General features: G+C 41.9%; 1 protein-coding gene across 1 annotated transcript in view; it reads left to right on the top strand.

Moving 5' to 3' along the window:
• The window catches only part of LOC140268899 (contactin-associated protein-like 4), a 133793-nt gene that overhangs the window by 13078 nt on the left and 101782 nt on the right, over nt 1–18933 (top strand). The gene's annotated exons all lie outside the window — the stretch shown is intronic.

Here is an 18933-nt window from a genome sequence, read left to right as displayed (position 1 = left end):
CTTCACTTATTTGCTCCCCAGAGAACCCACCTATAGCACATCGCTCACTTAATAATCATCCTCACCAACTTTTCCTCCACATTTTATTTGTTTCATTACTGTGCCAGAGCTGGGGGCAAGGTCTGGCAAAAGCTGTTTATCAGCATGATGGGAGGGGGCTAAAATACCTTCAGAGAGGTTCGCTGTTTGTGTTTCTTAACTCACAATAATTCAGCGGCTGGCCTGAATTACTTCTGTAAGTTGAGCAGCTTTTCACCTCCATTTAAAAATATGTATTCAGCTTATCTGTCCGGCTGCCACCCTGAAGCGAGTCTGCATTCACACCAGCAGACACACCTGGTTGGTTAGCGGCAAATCGGCTGCAGACAGTTTTCAAAGGAATGAAAAGACTCGCGCTGAAGTCTTCCTCCTTTCTGTTCCATGCGTTTTTAATGTTGCAAGTTAAACAGACCTTTTCGTATTTGTGGACCTGAGAGAGGTTAACTGGTTGGTGCATGCAGACACCGAACAGCTGCTGTGTTCACTGGCAGAGGTGAACATAAAGTAAGAGCTCAGGGAGCATTCGGTGAGTTAAGGGATCAGTTCGACACTGAATATTGAGGTCAAATTTGCCTCCATTTAGATGGTGAAAGCTGTTGATTTCTGCTAATTGAATATATCTGCATTTTTAAGGATATTCTGGTCTCACGCAGCATTCACTGAACATTTTTGGATTAATTGTGAACATCCTTTTAGCTCCTGGTGCCTGAGGTTAGACGCGTGTATACATATTTCATTATAACCCCCCCCCATGTGCACTCTATGATGCACCAACCTGCCGCACATCTCAACACTGCTTTGACATCCCAGGTCATGTAGGAACCCTTCCACTGTGATCCTTCAGAAGTTCCTCCTCCTCGTTTTGTGCTTTTATAGGTGTCTTGTGTTAAGGTTATTGGGTGAAAATGAGTTAATTTTGTGTGGCCCATGACTGCATCGTTAAAGAAAAGCTGCTTCTTCAGGTTTAAGTAGTGGTAATCCTGCGGTTAGCATCTTATTGTACAATTGCAAACCAAATTCCAGATCAAGACATTCAAGTTGTTTATTAAAAATGATCAGTTACAACAGAGAATATATGTTTAAAGTCATCACAGCCCACAGTTTGTGTGGTCAGACAGTGCAACACCTCCTTTTTCTGCGCATCAGATCCTGCTAGCTTGGATTTGTAGCTTGTAAACTTATACAAAATGCAGCTACTTGGTCCAGAAACACTGCTCAGTCATTCAGTTCTTCATTAATTCAGCAATCTAGTTTGAATTCTCCCAGGTCCTTCTTCTCTCTCCTTTCTTCTCTCAACCTCATCCCTTCTCCATCAGATTTGATCGTTTTCACCAACTTTCTTGCAAGATAAAAGTATACTTCAGCAACATACTGGTCACGTCCCAGCAAACAGCACGACCTCATTTCCAAGTCCATTAACACACAGAAAACAGGAATTTTCTCGGTGTTACAGTTTATATTAAACCATTTGCAGCTTTACATTCAGTGGTAAACAAGGAGACTATTCTTGATGAAAGAGGTAGGCAGGTAAAAGATAGCTGGTACTGTAAATGCACAAATAAACACCTCCTTAGGATCACTGTTGAAATTTAATGCATTTCCTACACAGAATTACTGCTTATGGCAACTGCAATCTGAAAATGTATGTTCAATGTGTAACTTTTAAGCCAAAATGCAGTTTTACAGCTCATTTGTTGTAAATTATTTCCTCTCATTCCTACCTTTTTTTTTCCAGATGTTTGCTTAGAAGTAAGTTGCTTAATTGAAGATTTTAAAAAATCTGTCAACCACATGATATTAAAAGAAATTGTCAGGCCTATGATAGAGTCCCGGGAATTAAAACACAAGCATGTCTTTAGATAAGTAAGAACAGATGTTTAAATCAGCAATAAATACATCTTTACGTTCTGTTGAGCCTTGGATACCTCACTGAGGATGAAAGATGGTTTCATAAACTCTTTATGACCAGAAGTGTAATGGGAGCAGCTGAATGGGGGGGGTGAAGGATCCTTATCGGTAACGTCTGTCTTTCTTTTCGCTGCCTGACTGAAGGTCTGACAGTTGGGTTTGAATGGCACCGGTGGCTTTGGTTTCTGTCTGATTCTTGGGCGCTTTTTCTTGGTTTCATTGTGGTGGAGTTGTGCCTGAACACATCTGAAGAGGGACTGCTGCTATACGACTTCTCAACCTTTCAGCCTCTTCAGAGGAAACTTTGCCTTTTTTGTCTAGCCTGAATATATGTTATCTGATCATTGCTTTGGGACTAAAGAGACTATCTTTCTCCAAGAAACCACCTTTATTCATGTTTTCTTGTGGCCATAAGAGCACTTTATTTGAAGTTACGTTCATAAAGGAGACAGTGGAGAAGAATAAAAGATGTATTTTACTCAAACCAAACAAAACTGTTGCCTAAACCCAACCAGGAAGTGACTAAAGTGTTGTAATAAAATGTTGTTCTTGTTTTACTGACAGAACATAACTCAGAGGTGAAAACACAGTTAACATATGTCGGTCTTGAACATGCCTCTGACAGCGGGTAACTACCCCCCCCCTTCTTCTTCTGCATCTTGATGAATCTTTTGTTCTATTCCAGGTTTTTTTTTTTCACTGTGGTGCTTTCAAAGCATAGTATTTGTCCAAAGAGTCCAAAAAAGAAGAGATATGGCCTGTTGTCTGGGTGTAAACATATTTTCCAGCTTAAAAAAAGATCCAGTGGGTAATTAAAACTGTAGCAGCGAAGTTGTAGCGCATTAATCCAGATGTTGGCATGTTCTGAATCCGGACACGAGCCAATGTCCTCCTGTTATGTGCAGTGGGCAGCATAATCACTCACTGCCAGCTCGTTATCGAACACGAGGAGCCATCTGTTCCAGTCTTATATGATACTTTGGAAACGTGCCACGCATCACATGCCAGAGCCATCCTACCTGCTTTCTTAGATAACTCCTTTGGTTTTGGTGTTGTAGTGGAGTCTTGGCACCACTGTGTCAATCAGATATCTTCCAGATGAGCTGTTGTATTTTGGCTCCAAACATACCACAGAAGCCTGGTTCCAAGACTGACGTTGAACACAAATCCTTGGCAATAAAATGACCATAGAGTTTGTAATTAGCATCTCTTGCTTCATAGTCCTCTGGATGGGAGCAGCTACAACCGGGTCTTGTACATCCTGCCCCGGACTGAAATGTGTCAAGTGGTTTCTTATGTTTGTATTTCCAAAAATGTTTTACTTCTCTCTCAGCAGACTTGTGCCGCTTCTCTCCTGCTTTTCCAAGTTCCTCCATTTGCCTTCTGTCAACATTACCTTATCAGTTGACATACAGAAAATCTATTTTTGACATTTATGAATCAATTCAGAGTCTTCCATGTCCGCATCCCCACTTTTACTCCTTTTGATGACTGTGTGGCTTCATAAAGGAAACCGTAGAGGACATTTGCTCTGATGTGAAACACTCATTTTCTCTTTGCCACTTTCCTCTAAAGGGGCTGTACTTTAAAGGAAAGCATTATGAGTTTCTTTCTACCACCTGCCGCTCCAGATTGGATGAACCACAGAGAGGGTTTAGGGTGTCGGATGTCAGACACTCAAAGTTCTCTGCTTCATAGTTCTTTAGTCAAACTAGTATTCAGACACAGGGATGTTCAATGAAACCAAATGATCATGGTGGTCACATACTGCCTGAATGTCTTATTGCTAAACATAAGGAATATCAGACCATACCTGACCCAACACGCCACCCAGCTCCTGGTGCAGGCCATGGTCATCTCCCGCCTTGACTCCTGCAACGCTCTCCTAACTGGTCTCCAGCCTGTGCTGTGAAACCTCTGCAGATGGTCCAGAACGCGGCGGCACGTCTGGTCTTCCATCTATCCTAAAAGAACACGTCATCCCTCTGTTTATTGAACTCCTCTGGCTGCCCTTAGCATCAAATTCAAGTCACTGATGTTAGCTACAAAGAGCTTAATGGAACGGCTCCCATCTACTTGAATGCTCTTGCAAAGACTAACGTCACCATGTGTCGTCTGGCAGCTCCTACAGCACGCTTCAGACAATCTCTTTTCATGTGTTGTTCCACGATGGTGGAATGACCTACAGAGCGCTACCAGAACAGGGGCGTCCCTGTCTATCTTCAAAAAAAGAAACTGTTGAAGACCCAGCTCTTCAGAGAGCATCTCCCATCCTGCACTTCCTCCTATGCCTGCAGTCTATCTCTACACTGTCACCTCTGACAGAGTCTGAGGTCTCCTTCTACGTAGGTTATTGTTAGCTTTGATGTTAGCTGTAATGTTATATCCTCGTTTGTAAGTGGCTTTGGATAAAAGCATCTGCTAAATGCATGAACAGTTCATGTTCCAGATGACTTGTGCAAATGGGGAAGAGAGGAGATAAAGGCTGTTGTTGGATTTACTCTAAAATAATTCGCTCATGCCACCAGTCAGGAATGTGGATTTATTAACCCGGAATCAGTGAGGAGCTGACAGAGGGCTGCAGTCCATCCATGTGAAAGGGTTTGTCCTTTAAAAGAAGTGTTTGGGTTGAATGTATTAAAGTCGGTTAGATTAAGATGCCATGAATAAGACATGCGAGCTCTGAGACTTCCAACCACGGCCTTCTGTACAAACTGTAGCAAGGTCCAGAATTTGTCCCACTGGTCCCCAGCTTCCACCCACTCCTCCACAGATGAAATCAAGCCTTTTTCCTGTGGTGTGCATCCAGAAAGAGCTGCAAAAGCTGTGCCAGTTCAGTGCCGTTGCTCCATCATCTTTCAATGGGTATCACTGTGTGGGGATGGAAACATCTTTCCGCTCCTACTCTCTGATTAGTGCGGGGATGTAATATGCTGTTTCCACAGAAAAAGCCTCTTGTCAGGAGCGTGTCAGGGGAGCGCCGGAGGGCTCACAGGAGGGAGGAGGATGAGAAACTGTTTTTATTCAACTACATTTTTAGAAATTTATGAATTAAGATGTTTACAAAGCAGGTAGTTCAATAAACAAAGGATTATGAGCTTGTAAATGTGGACAGAAATCCAGGGAGTAACAGCAAACGGGCGTGCATGTGTTCGTAGAGCAGTTAACAGAGCTTAAAACCATTGTCTGAGAAACTAAGATGGGGCTGTGACTCAAAGACATGTGCAGTAGGGATATTTGTAAGACATAAATTGTCAGGCAATATTGGTCAAAACTGAACTGCATTGAGGTATTTTTCTTGAAACATTCAGCCCGAACTGAAAGTTCAATTTTCCTTGTTGACTTCTTTCGAAAAACTCTCAGATTCATCAGTCTTCTTCGAGGTTTTTTATCTCCCCTCTTAGCGGATTCAGAGCTGCTGGAGTGTGTGCTGTAATCATCGCCTAATGACAGATTATCTGACGAACACTAAATGACTTTAATCTTAGCCTAATGACAGATAATACCGCTACACTCCCTCCGTGTGTGTGTGTGTGTGCGCTGATTTGCATTTATGTCCTATTCCCTGGGTGCTGAATTCTCTGGTGACTCACTGCTTGTGGTGAGTCACGACATTCCCAATCCGACTAATAAGATAAAAAACTTTGCAGCAAGTTTACTTTCTGCCTGCAGAGAGAAACAGAGGCGTCCTCTGCTGCCTGAAATTCAAATTGTAAAGCTGGAAGGCGTCAGATGACAGTCAATACTGAGAGAGTTAAACGTATTCGGTCTCGGTTTTTGTCCTATTGTGCAGAGATTAAACGTGGCGATGTATTTGCAGGACAGGTGATCATTTGTTTTCTTGCTTTACACTCGCTGACTAGTGTTAATTATGCTGAAGGGGTTGGTTATGCATGTGCTCAGTGTTGCAGCAAAGGTTTGATTATTAAGCTGCCGCAGGCTGAGGCGACGTAATATGAGTTAGAGTAAATTATTGAGATGTTGGAGGCTAAATGGCAAAGTCAGGGGTGTTATTACTCACCCCGTCAAGGCTATTCGGTGCCTTTAGAAAGAGTTGGTTTAAGCTGCGGTGGCCCCAGGGGAATATTAGGGGTGCTTGATTAAATCTCTGCACTCTTGAAGTAGCCCTCATCTGTTCCAGGATTCATTTAGTAAATGCTGAGGATGGAGAGTGTAAATTTGACTCATTTCAAGTGTTGCAGAGCCCTGTCTCATGGGAATTTATTGCTTTCTGGTATGCTAGCTGGGAGGAACAATATCATAGCCATTTAGTGTAAATATGTGACGAAGCTCCTTTCGAACCTCCGGGTAGTTTATGATTCATGAGGGCAGCATCAGCGAGAACCAGGATTAGGAAAAGGGAGAGTAGCCGAGGATAAATCCCCTTCATATTTCTTCTTTAGTGTCATTTATGGAAATGTGTAGGCAAAGTGGAGCCATGAATGGGATCTGATGAAGTCAAGGTTACACAGCAAATGAAAAACCACCAGTCACCAACGTGGATTTATTAACCTCAGCTCAGGTAGTTCAGTGAGGAGGTGAGGGAGGGCTGCAGTTCATCCAGGTGATATTAGCATCTGCTGAACCAGTGTGTTTGTTCAAGGCCGTCCTCAGAAGAAGTCTGGCACCCAAAACAATGAAGCCATTTATCAAACGCAGCTGTTGTCATCGAAGATGACTTGTTGTCGCTTCAGATATCAGCTTTCATGCGCGGAGGTCGTGATGCTCCATCACTCAGTGGCAGGAGACTCAAACATTAAATGGATTTTACACTTAGAACTCTATTTGCAGCCGCTCATGTATTAGTTATGACTGCCATAATTTGATATCTTACTGGGAACATTAAACTTACCAACTAGACCAACTGCATTAGCAACCAAGGTCGCAGTGCTCTTTCAATCTCTATTACTGTGGAGATTAGCCTCTGACAGGTTCTCCACTTAGGAATACTCTCTGCTGTGGTATGTGAAAACGCATTATTAAAAAACAGAACATGGTCATCCATCCATCCATTTTCTATACCTGCTTAATCCGTCGGTCGGGTCGCGGGGGGGGGGGCTGGAGCCTATCCCAGCGGTCAATGGCGGAGGCGGGGTTCACCCTGGGCAGGTCGCCGGTCCATCACAGGGACAAGGACCATTTTAGAGACACCAATGAACCTAACATGCGTGTTTTTGGACGGTGGGAGAACATGGACACACTAGTTTAAATATTACAAACATATTAAGACATATTGTCTCTTTCTTTGTCTCTTTTTATGGGATTTCCTACTGACCTTTTTTCCTGTGAAAAAAACAGAATTTTTCTGGACTGCTGGAGTTACGATGCGTAACCATGACAACGAGTTGCGTGCACGTGGGAGCAGCCAGTTGAGCTTGAATAGTTGAGTCTGGAATAAGATCCCAAAGTTGAGGAGGAGAGGCCTAATATGCAGGGGGGGGACAAAGTGTTGTAGGAGGAGGAGGAAGTTCAAACCGTTTCTTTCCATGATCATCATGGGAAATCTGAGATCACCGGCAGATAAAACGGCTAAGCCTGTAGTCCATGATGTTGCAGAAACATGGCTGCTGGAACAAATCTAACATCTCCCTACCTGACCTCCAGATTATGCAGGCAGATGGAGAGAAAACAGTAAAGGGGGAGGTTGCAGTGCTTGTTAACAACAGATAAAAAGCATCTCTCCATCCCAGAAGTTGAGCTGGTGGCTAACAGAGTTCACCTGAGTTACCTGCTAATGCCGTGCATGACATCATCAGCTACGTTGTTGCCAGGCTGCAAAAAACAATCATCTAAATTTCAGCCACAGCTCTCTCTCTTGCTACACTTCAACTTTCTGGAAGTTTGAAGCTGATTTATAAAAAAATAATAAAGTATCACTGAAATTGGTAAAATGTGCAATGAATGCTTCAAGCAAAATTGATATTTTACTGCCTTACACTACAGGAACTCGAGGAGGTGTGGATCATTATTCTGGACTCTCAGCCTCTGTGTTCATTGTAGTGTTTGATCCACAGAGCTCATAAGAGGAGAAAGTGGATCTGCTTTGACTGTGATCTCAGTTCCAGTGCATCCCTGTCGTTCTGCCCGACCAAAAAACAAGTGGATGGAAATGAGTCGGCGCTTTATATTCTGATAGAGATGTGTGACAGCAGTTCATAAGTTGTTCTTTTCTCTCCTCCTTACCCCAAAAAATGGCATTTCTTTGGCATAGACACTTGACCTCCTGCACAGCAAATGAGATTGAGGTGGAAAAGCAGCAGAGTACTGCTGTTAAACACTGTGGTGAAATAAAAACCTTACTCAGTGATCATTTCTCAGTGGATGTGTCCATATATACACAGAACCCTGTGAAACTTTTTAACAATCCACACCTGCAGTCTGTCGCTGGCTTTTATCTACAAACTGTCAGCCCAAAGGTTGGAGCCCTACGCAGAGGCAACAAACCAGGGATATTTAAACACTGGGATGTGCTTTTGCTGAGAAATGCACCACAACACACCTCCAGTGGATCATACAACATGATAATGGTCCATCCAGCTCAGTCTGCTTTTAACCACTCAGTGCTGAGGCTTGTTCAGAAGTATCTGCACTGTGGTCTGCACACATTTAAAGTGAGTGAGGAAAAGTAAGTTCCTGTTGAGGAAAGCTGCCTGAAACTGTGGTTTCATGGTGCTTCTAGAGAAAAGCCTCCCATTTTACAGTTCTAAAAACTTATATACTGAAGCATATGTCTCATCTTCCTCAAATGTGTGCTTTATAACCCAAAAAGTCTCATTTGGAAGCTGGAGGGTTGGTTTTGGGATTGTTTGACGTTTGTCAGTCAATTTTTAACCATTCATCCCTTTGTTTTTTGCTCCCATTTGATAATTATGTATAAAGTCTGTTGCATCTGAAGTCAGAAAATCACAGCTAATGGCTGTTTGAGTAGGTTTACTCATCAAGTTTGTTACCTGAGCTTAAGTTTGTTTGTAGGATGCAGGTGTGGCTATTTCTGTGAAGAGAAGTTTGTGATCGAAGCAGATTGTTCTGCAGCTCCAAGTCTTAAAAAGCCAGTTTTCCAGACTGGGAAAGTTCAGTTTTGATTGATTCTGCAGGTTAAATCTGCTGTGTGGCGGTTTTTAAGTGAACCTTCTGTAGGTTGTATTGAAACGCACTTCGTCCAATCAGTCATCTTTGTGTTCATAGCGATGCCCTCAGCTACCTGACGCCCCATGATGCTATTCTTAGCTGCAGCTCAGCGGCAGACTTAGCTGGAAGATGCTGAAGTTATATATATGAGTTACAGAAATGAGCGGGAAAGCGACAGTGACCTTAAATCGTGGGAAGCGAGGCCCAGACCGGGGTGAAGAGCAGTCGCCCACCCATCAGAAGGTCAGTGGTTCAACTCCAGCTTCCCCAGGCCACATGTCAAAGCATCCTTGGGCAAGACACTGAACCCCACATTTCCTACCAATGCATCCATCAGTGTGTGAATGAGTAGAAAGCCCGCTGTGGTGGCTGACTGACGTTCAAATGTAAAGAGCTGCACTGATAAATTGCTTCGACTGCTGCTGGGCGTTCGTTCTCTTACAGTAAATGACAACAGCAGTTCAAATATGAGTGTTTTTTTGTGTGTTGTGGTGGTTTTTGAAAGCTTTTCGGGCTGGAAGCCCTTGGCTCTATCGAGCAACGCTGTCAACAGGTGGTTAAACCCGGTGTTCTCTAGGACAGGATAAGTCCATAGATCCTTAGCTCCGAAAGATGTCAGGGATTAGGGGATCTAACAGTGGCTGCTACTTAAAGTATCTTCCCAAGCAAAAAAGTGGCTTTCAAGAAGGTTTTCTTCTGGAGACAGTAGCTAAAACTGAGCATTTAATGGAACAAGAGTACAGTAAAGTACTGCACTGTGTGAGCATTGCATAAAGCATGTAAACCTGTTTTATTAGACACCCAGAATGATATTATAAACAATGAATTAAACATTAAAGGCTCATAAAGGGCTCCTTAATGTTTCGAATCAAAGCCTGTAATTCTGAATCAATTAAAACATTCATGCATGCGTTTTGTGTCATTTAGAATAATAGCACAGCCTAATAAGCTACACTGAAGGGTTGCAGTAGGTTGTGAGCATCCAGTGCATCTTCATCACTTCATGTCTCGGTCAGCTATAAAGTGTCTTCGTTACACTGGAGGATAGATGCTGATCAGTTTATTGTTGTCCCTGTTGTGTATTTTTCATGAACTGAGTTAACACAGCTCTGCAGGCTACTGCTGAGATATTCTGCAGCGACTGCTGATGAGAAGAAGCAGAGCCAGTCAGGTTGCATTAGGGGAGAGGACAGAGCTGAGTCAGTGGCCATTAAAGAGAGAGGAATAAGGCTGAATTTTAACCGAACAATGCAGTGCTAAATCTGAGCTGAATATATCCAAAGCGAAACAAAAGGAAGAGGACAAGGGATGAAGAGAAAGAATGACGAGGGGACAAAGTAGCAGAAAGTATGAAAGGATAAATCACAGAGGTCAGAGTCTGTCTGGTAGTAGTATTCCCCCTGTGTTTCTCAAAACTGCAGTGACATTTTCTCCTGCCTTTCTCATTTTATCCCTCACTGACTCTCTGTGTATGGGTAGCGGCCACCATCTGCTCTCTGGATATATTGTCTCACATCCTTGAGATGATTTGCCTTAATGAGATGATAGAGGAGGATGACACATGATGGTAGGTATGAAGAAAAGTAGGGAAAAAAACCCAGATGGGAACAGACGTGCGGAGAAAGGCAGATAATGAGATAAAGACAAGAAAAAGGCTGAGGAAGAGTGTAGGAAAAACAATTGGAAGAAGGGGATTAGGGTGAAGCGAGGAAGATGAAAAAGGCATCTCTAATAGTTCCCCATGTCTGTTTCCCCGCTGTGATGTTCAACTGCTTCTACAATTTCACCCCCGCTGGCTTTAAGGGAGTGTGAATGTGTTCCTATCCAGCCTTCAGTTTTGCTGAGCCCAGAGAGTTTCTGCTCGGCAGCAGAGCTATAAATATTAATGTTGGTATGGAAAAGGGAACATTTAAGGAAGATTCTTTTGGAAAGAGAGTGGTTTGATGTCTGTGTTTTCATGGCAGTGTCACTCCTCCTAATGGAGTTCTCATAATACCAATTTAGATCTGATCATAGCTGATTTCGCCTTCAGAATGATGTGAATATCAGTAAAGTTTCAAACTGTTTGAGAGGATTTTGCCATCACACTATTTAAAAGCTTATACATATTTTCATATTGACAATGGTTAAAATCAGGGTGCAAACTACGGGGGAGCCAGGGGGGTCTCAGCCCCCCTTAATGAGACACGAGCTCCCCTGAAAACATGATTTGTGAAGTTTTTGGGGGCAAATATTGGCAAAATGCTGTTTTTTTCCATGCATTTCCTTTTTGTTCTGTTTTTTTTTTCTTAATCGTGGATCATGTGTAAAATTAGGCTATTTCTAATGTATGATTTGTGCATGAGGGTGATTATTATTTATTATTTCAGTTTTATAAAGATGCCGGTCTGCATGCAATTCTTCTCCTCACCATTGAAGCGTGGGGGCGCTGTGTCTTAAACCGTCTTAAACCGAACGTTACTTAATCTTTAAATATAAATAATTAGGGAAAAAAAACGCTCAATTTCAGTGCTAAATAATAAATTCATCATCTAAAAGAAGACAGGCAAGTCATGCGTGTGTGGTGTCATTGATTAGTTTGTTGATGTGTGTTATGGTATTTCAGAGGTTGTTTTGCACATTTGATTCCTTGTAGCCACACTGACATGTTTTGGTTGTGATTTGACTCAGATTTGATGCGTGTGTGGAGGTTGGATGTGATATGTGCTTATAAATAGGCATAGGCTACAGGCAGGCTTGTAATAACAGATGTGTTTTGAGTAAGTCCGAAGATAGAGCTTAAAGTGACTAACACAAAGTCTACTGGATATTTTAGCTTGCTGTAGTAAATTGTATTGACTCCAAAACTTCACTGATATGATTCATTCTCATCAGTCCTGTGTTAAACAAAGTTTCCATCCATGTTTTTTATGCAGATAGTTAGAGAAGGTTCATGGAAACAAAGGTGTTTTTTTGCTTTTTGTTAGAAAAGAGCTAAAGCTGCAGATGGAGATGCAAACTTTTTCCGACTAAGTTCTGATTTAGCAATCAAAGAACCTGTAATGAAAGGTCACATGACCCCCTTTGCAACAAAGGACTGTCGGTACCGGCTGACATTAGTGGTGGGCAATAAGGCCAAGAAGTTATACCCCAGCATTTTTAGACAGAATAAGAATACATGACATATAAATCACATTATAATCTATAAATATTCACCAGATTGGCACAGGGTCACACCTTCGAATCGAACCTTCCGGTTATTAGATGATCCACTCTAACCACTGAGCCACGGCCGCCCGATGCAGCATGATGATGCCGATAGTAGTAATATAGATTATACAAAAAGTGCCTGCATTCTAGCTCCTGTTCATCATTGTTAGCAGGTAACATCTGTATGATATCACACAGAATATGTCGTTCTTATTTATGTTCTGAGCTGTCAGGCCACAGAATAGGTCAGAAATTACTAAATAAATGCCTGTAAATATGACACATTAATCAAAAAACCCATTGATTTTATAAATGTGACATCATCTAATGAAAGTTACCTTTTGGCGTCATTTGCGTTTTGATTTCAGTTATACTTGCATGTAAAATGATGAGTGAGCGCTTATGGGCGTTAGCCACAGTTTTTCCAACACGTTGTTACATTAAATGCGTCTTTTTATAGAAAACGAGTCACTAAAGTGGCCATAAACAAGTCTTTGGACCTCTTTAAGTGAAGAGAAATTCAGTCAATGAGCAGAGTTACATGACATTAGAGAAAAAAACTTGACTTTTAGCCAAAACAAGCTCAATTTAATCTGAGTTTATACCGACTAACACGCTAACTCACTCCTGCATGTACATGCTCAACTGTCCTGAAATGCCTAATCCCTAGGCGCGCTGCACATGCTCCGAAGTTGAACTTTTTGTAAAAACGGCAAAGTGTAAGTCCCGATCCAATCCAGTTTAATTTAAAAAGCACATTTAAAACAACATAATTGACCCAAAGTGCTGTAGAGTCAATGATAAATGTACAAACTTACATAAGAGCAAATGTAAAATGGCAGAATATGTATAACAACATGAAATTAGAGTTAAAAACTCACAGACGTGTACATTAATACAGCAGAATTTCTGATAGAGCTGCTCTCATCTTCATATTTTTGCTTTAGCCCGTGAGGATTATGAGCCATCTTGAAGTCACTCAAAGCATTTCCAGACTGTCGCTGTGTTCCTTTTTATAACTGCAGCCTCATCCACAAAAATCACCATTCAGATAAGTTAAAGACAACATCTGTGCAGTGAATTCAGCTGTATTTACGTGGACGCTATCTCCCACAGAGGGAGACGGACATCCCTCAGTCATTAACTCTCCTGTGTCTGCACGGTGGTCCAGTAATACGCACGGCTGAGCTGTAACTACAGCACGACTGTGCGAGTAATTATTCCAACGTCAGCTTATATACTGATTAGTGACTTGTAATTGCACCTGCCGGGAAACAAACACCTCTTACATTTGTTCCGCCTTCAGTCTTTCATGACAATAATTTGTTTATGAAAGACTTCCCAATCTAATAATGAGGAGTCTTTCACAAACGCAGGCTTTAAATTGTGTTTGTTTGCTCACATGTGCATCATGCATAATGCATAATGTAATGTGAATAAATGACCCAGATACCTATAATCACTTCAACTAACACGAGAGATTCAAGTCAGATATGTTGAACTCATACAGTAGTTTAATAAATACAGAAATAACTGAACTTACTTAACCCTAGATGTTACCGGGAGAGCACACATAGAGCTACTAATCATATCTGGAGGATACAAAAGCACATTGATTTCATTATTTCATACTATAAAGTATACTATACTATTTCATACTATAAAGTGCAGCTGCAGGAGGTTTCTCCAACCAAACACCAACACTTGTCATGTCTGTAAAGTCTATTATTATCCTAAACAAGCAAAAACACTTCAAGCTCCAGCAAAAGATTAGATCTGAGTCAGCCAGAGAACAAATGGGTTTAATACTGGTCTGGAGTGATGCCACCTGCAATCCTCTGCACCATCAGAGGCATAATTCTGACGAGGAGTGCATCTTTGGTGCAAAGAGGGCTTTATCAGCTTGTGTTTTCTCTGGTGTTTATTTGATTTGGGCAGCAGGAACATGCACCTGCAGAGATGTTGTGATGTCCAATAAATATTCAATAAAATTTAGAGCAAAACACTCGTTGCAAAACAGAGACACGCATGCCAGGCTGTGGTGAGGAGCAACATCATATGAAGTCCCTGCTGACGTAGGGCTCAAAAAAACGGCCAAATCATGTTGGAGAACCCAGACGAGTGGATGTGAATCAGGAGGAACACACAGTCGCAATGGCAGCGTGAGAGAATTGTGATATCCAGAGAATAAGCAATAAAGTCTGATGTTGAATGAATGAGAGCACTGCTCAAACAGTGTGAGAAAGTGTCTACAACTGCAGGACAAGCGCATATTTACCATGAATATCATGAATTAATAGATGGAAAACGGGTCAGCTGCCGAGATGACGCATACACACCAAAACCACGTCTATGCCCTTTCCTACAAACAAACTGACATTTATAAATAAAAGATATGTGGTGAGAATATTTATGCCTCGTGCGTTCTCATGCCTGCACAGTGTTTTAGTCTGAGACGAGGTGGAAATGGAAAAAAACCTGCATGTTTTCCATGAAACACAACAGACATTTCACAGGGCTTGTTCATTATGGAAGTGAGTGTTTCTCATTGTTAATTTCTCCCCATACATTCCTAATTGGGGGTTGCTATAAATAACTGCCGCCGTGCACCGCTGTTTTGCGCAATGCTCGTAGAGGACCTCGCTAATGAGGCTTTAAAAGACAATTAGTATTCAGAGATCTGCCTGATTTCTGTGCAACAGAATTGCCTCGCGCTCTGCTGTCGGCTTCTCGCAGCTGTTTAGGAAAAACAGGATCCACTTGTTCATTTCTGCCTCCCACCTGATAATCTCCAAGTTTGGGGAGTCCTTTGCCCAAAGATTTGATGCCATCTTGTGAGCTCAGGCACATTTTTGGCCTCCTGTTTGTAATCGACCCATTCATTTTCTCATTTTTCCCCTGCAAGGTCCTTTCCTAATTTCAGAGTTGATTGCTTCTGTTACTTTAAATCATAATTTTTTTTTAATCTGTTCACGATTCCACCAAACAAAACTAATTTAATTTTTGCAGGTTCACTGACTGTTGTCTCCATTTCATATTAATAAAACTGCATTTCTCCATGGTTTTTATGGGGTGAAAATTGTGTTTTGATCTGAAAACGATTCATCTGAGGAGTCTGCGTCCATTCATGGATAAACATGTGAGAGGAAATCAGGTTCCCGCATGTTCCTACAGTGTCATAGAGGCAAAGAATTATAAAAGGTGATGTGCAGGGACGTGTATGCACACAGTTTTACACATTAATCTACAACTTCTAATGTATTTGTCCCTGATCTTCTGTACTGAGCTTAATTACATAGAATTAAAAACATCCCTTTAACAAAGTCAGTCTTAAGCAGTCAGTTTAGTAAATCTCACAGTGGTTAATGAACACAGGATCTTGCAGCAAAGCATTTTTAGGCTTTAAAAGAAGTCACCATCGTGCCAAGTTGAAGGAAAGTGTTTTTGTTGCAGGCTTTGTCCCCGTTTTACAGAGCCAGCACATTATCAGTCTGCTGGAGGAAGATACGTTGTCATTAGGGCTGTAAAGTCCGAGTCGACTGATCGACTTATTGGTTGATAAGCTCTGGATCGACCAAAATTCTGATCGGTCGATTTTTTTTTACCGTGTTAATTTCATACAGTCCAATTAGTTTCATCAGGAGGAATGTACCAAGTGCTAATGGGGGTGTTTTCAGAGCACCCCTGTTTCACAGGTAACAGCATGTGTTCAGAACACCCCCCTTGTTTTCACTATTTTGGATTAGCCCAAACCGCTGAGACAGGTAGATTGAAGAACGTCCAAAGTCCGGTGGTTTGCTGAATATTTATTTTCATTTTGAGCGTTTCATTTACAGTGAGTCCTCCTCTTCCATCCATGTCAAAGACATGCGCAGTTTGGCAGAATTTTACCAAAATAGATGGCGGGAAAAAAGTCGAATGCAAAATATGACAACTCGAATAAAACATGGCGTATAATCTAAAAACGGTAACATTTCAATATCATAGGCTATTAATATCATATTAAACATATTTCAATATTTTAGTCTAATAATTGTATATTCGTTTTATAACTGCAGGCGCACCCGCGCGCAACAACGGCAGCATCCGCTGGATGTTAAGCCTCCTCTATCATCCAAATGTAACGCAGTAATGCACAGCTTTATTAAGTTTGCACTTGTCTTGATTTGGGATGTTTGATAAAAAGTAATTTTACCTGAACTGCCTTTTGTGTTTAATTGCCTTTTTGTGCTGATATCAGTATATTTTTCGGTAATTATGGGCTATTATATTGCGCAAATGCACGTGACTTGCGTCGACCAAGAATTTCTTTGACTACAGCCCTAGTTGTCATGTCATGTTCCTGGGAACCAAAAACATGAATATCTTATGTATCAAATGCTTGCAGACTGTGGTAATAATGCTTTATTTCAATGCAGCCCAGTCTCACAGCAAAAGGTGAAAGTCACAGAAACTTATGGATTCCTGTGCACAGACAGATCAGGATCAGTATTTCCCTCAGTTACACTGTTATGTGAAGTTTCAGTCTTCAGGGGAAAAAGTTCTGCTTCAGTTGTTGTCATCATTACTTCTGGAAAGGACAGGAAGTCCTCTGTTAATCCAAGGAGCCTTTGAATTTCAGTCCCCGGGCAAGCTGAGCTCGGATTGTTTGAGAAGCATGGGAATAAAGACAACATCAAATTATCTGCAGAAAAGTTTGTTAAAGAGCACTTATCTTTTGATATCTCCTGAGGCAGGATGGCTGTAGAGTTGAACATAGTTGGCTCTGTTGTGGTTTAGCAAAGGTTTGAAAATGTTCTCTTCTGTGAGGCTGATATGAAGCTTAGTTTTTAACGGTATCTGCACTAAGGTTTCAGGTCTCTGTGGAGCAACTCTTGCAGTGAAGGTGTAAAGAAGCTATTTGGCTCTTATTCAGGCTGTGTGTCATTTTGCAGGAAACGCACCCCCCCCTTCTTCCTCTTAAATCCAATCACAGCTCGACTGAAATCTCTAATCAGCTATTTATAGATTTGTGTTGCACTCTCCTTCTGAAAATAGGTTAATGAGTACAGAGTGGCTTTGTGACAGTGATTATTGTTAATACATCCACATTTGCAGCTTCTACTCAAAAGGAAAAAACAGGCATTAACCCTTTTGGATGATAGTTCCTGCCCCCGCAGGAGAGAAAAAGATCTTTGTCACAGTTTTATGGTGCATGTGCTGATCTCAGGGAAGAACCTCGGTAGCATTTTGACTTAAAAGTGTCGCACGGCACCTTTTTACCAGATCAAAATGCGCTCCATACAATGTGCTTTATAAAGATGTGCATTTTAACACAAAACATTTCTGTGTTTAAGCCTAAATGAAGAGGAATTAAGAGAGTGGCAGAAAAGCAGCTGTTGCACAGGACCCACAGTGGAAGCTCATCACTGACTCAAAGGTCAGGACAAGATGTTTTCTGGAAGAGGGCAGTTTGTGCAGCCTTGAACACCAGCTGGGATCTGCACCTTGACTTCTGCAGAGCATAACCAGCTAAAGTGGCTCATAATGGGGCTGCACGGGGGTGTGGAGGTTGGCACCGTCACCTCACAGCAAGAGGTTTGAATCCCAGCTGGAGCCTTTTATGCGTGGAGTTTGCATGTTCTCTCCCTGTGTGTGTGGGCTCTCTCTGGGTACTCCGGCTTCCTCTTACCGTACCAAAAACATGCATTTTAGGTTAATTGGTGGCTCTAAATTGTCCCTCGGAGAGAGTGTGCACGGTCGTTTGTCTCTGTGTGGTCCTGTGATGGACTGGCGACCCGTCCAGCGTTGTAGTGGTATGATTGCCACCTTCTATGTGGGAGACCTGAGTTCAAATCCCCTGCATGAAAGGTACTACCTCCAGTAGGGGTCCTTAGGCAAGACCCTCTTACCCTACCTGTAAGTCGCTTTGGATAAAAGCATCTGCTAAATGCATAAACATAAACAGATGTTGAGTATTTTGGTCACCATCCAGCTGCTGACTAAGCTGTCACATGTATTCTCAAGTTTGTGTTTACATGTAACAAATGCAACAGGAAAAATGGCGTCCGTAAGGATGATTGTATGTTTGTGTATTTTAGACTGTTCTGTGATTCTGTTTTTGCTTTTCTTCTAACCCTAAACCCAAGAAAAGATATTGTCTAAGTGTTGTCAGGTTATTGTCATGACGATACCTACACCTCCTTCCTCCTTTGTGGCTCGAGAATGGCGTCTGTTCTGGTGTGAAAACGCTCTCTTCTGCCACTTGAAGTGGCGCTACTTTACGCTGTTATAAGAGATTTTGAAGGTATGAACAACTAACAGGACTGCTTTCGGTCGGAGGACTTGTTCATAATGAAGCGGCTGTTGTCAGGGATTATAAACTTCATCACTGCAGTTCTGCACAAAATCAGTCCACTGTGGGCCCACTGGCTCCTGAATGTTTGGTTCTCTGAGTGGGAGCACGGCGCCGTGCTGGCTCCTCACAACACTGAAAGTTCTCCAGTACATGCACATCAACCACCGAGCATGAATCTAATTATCAGAGCTGGTTTGTTGCCAGATCTGTGGTGGAGCTTCATTTCAGCTTCTCTCTTCGCAGAATCACTTTTGTTCCTCTGAAATTCAAGTAGAAAGTCCAACTTCTGCAAATTCTTATCCGTATCATTTCCATTATAAAGGCAGAGCAGT

The sequence above is a fragment of the Leuresthes tenuis genome, unplaced genomic scaffold (assembly GCF_036924035.1).
Source record: "Leuresthes tenuis unplaced genomic scaffold, fLeuTen1.0.hap1 SCAF_14, whole genome shotgun sequence".
Taxonomy (NCBI): Eukaryota; Metazoa; Chordata; class Actinopteri; order Atheriniformes; family Atherinopsidae; genus Leuresthes; species Leuresthes tenuis.
Note: the sequence above shows the minus strand (reverse complement) of the source record. Positions and strands in the feature narration are given on the sequence as shown.